The 5,351-nt window shown below is 36.6% G+C and overlaps 1 pseudogene; it reads left to right on the forward strand.

The window, feature by feature from the left end:
- Positions 1 to 727: 727 nt before the first annotated feature.
- Positions 728 to 2,296, forward strand: LOC148213535 (uncharacterized; annotated as a pseudogene).
- The last annotated feature ends 3,055 nt before the right edge of the window (positions 2,297 to 5,351 follow it).

Raw genomic sequence — 5,351 nt, forward strand, 5'->3', positions numbered from 1 at the left:
TATTTGTTTATGGCTTGGATAGACTATAAAAAGACATTTGATTCTATTCCTCAGAGCTGGATTGAGAAATGTCTCAACATTTTTGGAATCAGCAGAAACATTCAGCAATTTATGAATACTTCAAACTGATGGCTAATGTGGAAGAGTTTGAAAAAGTTGAAATTAAATGTGGAATTCTTCAAGGTGACTCATTATCACCTTTACTCTTTATACTATCAATGGTCCCATTTACAACAATTTTGAACAAGACAAACTGTCGATCTGAATTGGCTAAAAAAGGAGTAAAAATTCGCATTTACTCTATATGGATGACTTAAAACTATTTGGAAAAATGAAGGCTGAACTGGATTTCTTACTAAAAAGCACAAAAAAAATTCAGCAACAATATTGGAATGCAATTTGGCATTGACAAGTGTGCATCTATAGCCATAAAGGCAGGCAAAATTGTTGAAGATGATGGAATACAGCTTGACAACGAAGATTTGATAAAGGCAGTAGCACCAGAAGAAGGCTACAAATATTTGAGAGTTTTGGAAGCTTCCAATTTATTACAGAACCAAGTCAAAGAAAGCAGTTTTGCCAAATATATTAAATGAGTTCAAAATTTTTTGAAATTGAAGCTACATGGTAGAAACATCATTAAAGCAATGCATACCTGGGCAGTCCCTGATATACAGCAGGAATAGTTGACTGGACCCAGATGGAACTTGATAACTTGGATCAGAAAACAAGAAAATTAATGACAATATACTATGCTTTACACCGAAAAAGTGATATTGATCGGCTGTATTTGCCAAGAGTGGAAGGGACTCCTATAGGTGAAACAAACTGTGGAAGAAGAAAAACATGACTTGAATGACTATATTAAGAAAAGCAAAGAATCCTTATTGAAGGAGGTCAATCAAGGAAAGCTTCTGAAAACAACAAAGGTGAAGGCTGAGTATAGAAAAGAAACAATCGGAAACCAATTTGTTAATTAGAAGAACAAGCCAATGCATGGTCAATATTTGAAGGATATAGAAGGAAAAGCTGATAAAAACCCCACATGGAGATGGTTAAGATCAGGAATGTTAAAGAAAGAAACTGAACGCTTTATTTTAGCGGCTCAAGAACAAGCTTTGCCGACTAATTGCATGAAAGTGAAAATTCATCATGTAACAAACAACAGTAAATGTCGCTTTTGTAGTGAAAAGGATGAAACCGTTGACCATTTGATCAGTGGCTGCAGCAAAATTTCACAAACTGACTACAAGCAGCATCATGACTGAGTTGCTAAAATTATTCATTGGAAACTTTGCCAGAGGTTTGGATATGAATGTAGCAAGAACTGCTGGGACCATCAAGTTGATAAGGTTTTGGAAAATGAGCGGGCTAAGATCTCATGGGACTTTACAATCCAAACAGACAGGCATCTTGTTCATAACACACCTGATATAACAGTCTTTGAAAAGAAGAAAGCCTGGTTCATTGATGCTGCTATATCGGGTGATGCTAGGATTGAGGAAAAACAATCTGAAAAAATTATGAAATACCGGGACTTGCAGATTGAAGTTGAACACTTGTGGAAAAAGAAATCCGCTGTTATACCAATCATGACTGGAGCCCTTGAAGCAATACCTAAAGGACTCCCTTGATATTTGAAAATTTTGAATTTACCTCACCTGAACACCCTAATTTTACAAAAAAATACCCTGCTTGAAACTGCCTATATCCTCAGACGCTATCTTAATAGTTTTTAGGTCCTTGGTTAGGACTTGAATTATTAAGTTTTCACCAGTCTTTGACTGTGAATCTAATTGTAGATTCTTCATCATCATCATCATCATCATCTAACTGTAGAATAACAATAACAACAACAACAACAACAACAATAACAATAACAATAATAATACTGGTGGGACCACAAAACAAAGCAATAGAAAATGAAGAAGCTAAAGTGCTCTGGGACTTTAGAATTCAAACAGACAAGCACCTGCCACACAACACCCCAGACTTATCAATTGTTGATAAGAAAGACAAAAAAGTCTGGATAGTGGGCATTACAATACCTGGAGACAGCAGAAGAGAAGAGAAAGAACTGGAGAAAATCACAAAAGATAAAGACCTACTAATAGAAGTAGAATGACTACGGCAAAAGAAAGCAAAGATAGTACCAATAGTTATAGGTTTCTTGGGTGCAATCCCAAAACATCTGGAGCACCCCTTGAGGACCATTGGCATTGACAAAATCACCATCAGTCCATTTCAAAAGGCAGCTTTACTTGGAACAGCTTCCATCCTGCGATGTTACCTTTAACACCATCAAACAACCACATCTGCCTATTCCAGGTCCTTGGGAAGGACTTGATAGGTGGATAAAAATGCCAAATCCAGTCTAAACATCTGGCTGACTGTGCAATCAACCATCATCATAATATAATTTATGTTACTCTGTTCTATGGATTCTGTACAAGAATGGATCACCCTGTACAGAATCTAAATTGTATGGGGAAATTTTAACAGAGCTAGGAACAACTGCTTTGGCACAGAGAGAGAGGATCAGTATTTCCTGGTAAAGGTACCACATTTACTGGACAGTCTTCCTTTAGGCATGAGAGTAGCTCCTGCAGTGAAAGCTGTTTGGAAAACAAAGAAGACTGAGCGGGTGGTCATATTGGATGGAAATGTTAGAATGGATTTGACAGAGGCTGAGATGGTAGTGATGATGATGATGAAAATGATGAATTAAGTTATTGTGGATGCCTTTATTCATTTACTGTGGATGCTTTAATGTTAGATTTTATTGTAGATGCTTTGTCATGGGTGTGTTTACTGTGGACAATTTATGATTATATTCTTCACTCTGAATGTTTTATTTCTGCTGCTGCTATGGACATTTTCATTTTGTTTTTCTTGTTTCGAATGTTTTGAACAATTTGTAAACCGTCTAGAGTCAGTGGGAGTCAGGCAGCATATAAATTTAATGAAATTATTATGATTATGATTCTATCTACTAAATTAAGGAAGACAAGTTCACACATATCTCCTAGCCCCTGTAATTGAGTGCACATACTGGAAAAAGAGAAAAAGTTGCTAACATGTAAGAAATGTGACCTAAGTTGGTTGAGCAGAAAACTGAACTGGAGCTTCCAAACCCAACATAACAATTACTGTGTCACCGCATTTTTTTTCAATGTCTTCGTGCTATTCCCAAACATACACTTTAAGAGAGACTCAAAGTTGGTTTTCAAAATACTCCATATCAGTTTAACACATTTATAAACTATATCTTACTCTTCTTCACTAATGTTACTCATTCACTTAGGAGTGGATAAAAGGGTCCTGTTGAAGTTACCAGTTTATTGGGAATCAGCCCTAAACAGAGGAAGATTTTGCAAAGCAAACATAGTGAATGATAATTCTGTAACCATAAATAACTCTGTGACCCTGAGTGGGGTTTCTGAAAGTCAAGTGTGCTACTTGGAAGGATGAAGAAAGCTCTTTGGAATATTTAAAATTCTAAACCTTTGGAGAATATGCAAAACCTGCAATTGGTACAGAATGCAATGACAGGTGAAAGCCACTGGGTTAACATTATACTAGTATTGTAGATGCTGTATTGGCTGTCCACAGGTTTCTGAATACAAATCAAAATACTGGTTGTAACCTTGAAAGCCCTACATGGCTTGACACCTGGGTACCTGTAGGGCCATGTGCTCTGAATCAAGCCATCTATTGCATGCTTTTCAGTTAGGGATGTTAAGAGTTCCCCCACCCCATGTATGTTTCAGGAAAGAGGAACAAGGAAACAATGCTTCTGAGTATATGCTATACGCTTCATCCATATGGAATATCTTACCAACAGAAATGTGGATGGTCTTTAGAAGGACAGTCAAAATGGAATTGTTCCAGAGAGCGTTTGGCAATTAATGTCACTGAGCAGGACACCCAATGGGGAGAGGGAAAAAGCTGCAGAAGAAACATTGCAAAATTGTACAGCTCAAACCAGTTCTTTAACTGCCCAACTTAACTGTAATGGGAATGGGAAACAAACGGTTCTTAAGATGGCTATCATGCCTTTGGCCCATGATTCAAATCACTAAGTCAAAGGAACAATACAATTATAGGCAAAAAGATACCTGAAGTTGGCATTAACAATATGGTAACAGGCAGAAGAATAAATGTCTAATACACTGCAAACAAGACAGTGCAGGATAATCAATTGGGTCAATAAATGCCGTGCGAGGAAGGCTTCAGCCCCAATGACTTTTGGCATAGACTTACTTTATGGCCTTTGTTCAAGAACTTAAGGACTGATTTTAGATGATTTTGTTCTCTAATTGTGTGGACAAAAAATGCCTACAATTTAAGCCATGATGTGCACAATTAAGTAATTGCCCTTACAAATACATGTAATTAGCTTATGGGATTTGCAGTTCATTGATCTGTACATATACTCATTGGGAGGGTAAGATCTGCTTGGATGCCTGAGGCTGTGGAGAAACAATATGACATTTTACATACATTTTATATATTGCCAAGACCCTCACCCAAACTTATATACATTCTTATCGGAATTGTAAATTCAGGAAACCATGTATGTCTTCATCCACATTTCAGTGTGCAACCGGTTGGATGTCTCATATACAAATACAAATTGTAATCTACTACCCTTAGAGATAGTCCTCGAATCATTGAGAATACATTTCTCACTAGCTGTTTCTGTAGATCTGCATCATTTCTTGAATCAATGAACTTGATTTATTTACATGCAGTTAGGCTTTTTGCTGGCACGCTTAAACAGCTTCATAGCAGTGATATTAGATAAAGAATGAAGTGCAAGTTGGATCTGAATTTTTAGCACACTGGCTTTTTCCACCTCTCCTGCTAATCACTATTTTCCCCCCAAACAGGTATATTTCTTCTATGAACAGTACAGCCAGAGAACATTTCTGATCATACTGACATCAGGAATGTTTCAACATAAATATATGAAGTGTTATTCTTGGATCTCTTTCTTGATAGTATTCCTGAAGATCTTATTTGAAGACTAATCCAGTTCAGTTCTTGTATATAACCCAAGAACCCTGGCAGAAAAATCAGCAGGGGATACTTTAGCTATATGCTTTGATATACCACTGAAAATATCACTGAATAAAATACCACTGAAGGTTTAATGCTTCAAGCTTTGGTGTACATTATTTGAGGGTCCCCAAAAGGATGTAGACATTTAACCTTAGGAGAGCAAAGGACAAAGAAACAGAAGAGATAAAGAAAAAAACAGAAAGCTAGCAAAAAGATGATTAAGGCAGATGTGTTTTCATAGCTCTATAAATTCAGTAGCTTTCTGAAAATTATCCTATCTGTGAAAT

The sequence above is a fragment of the Python bivittatus genome, unplaced genomic scaffold (genome assembly GCF_059951505.1).
Source record: "Python bivittatus isolate LINGU-HERP-01145 unplaced genomic scaffold, Pbiv_v1 ctg000980_np1212, whole genome shotgun sequence".
Lineage (NCBI taxonomy): Eukaryota > Metazoa > Chordata > Lepidosauria > Squamata > Pythonidae > Python > Python bivittatus.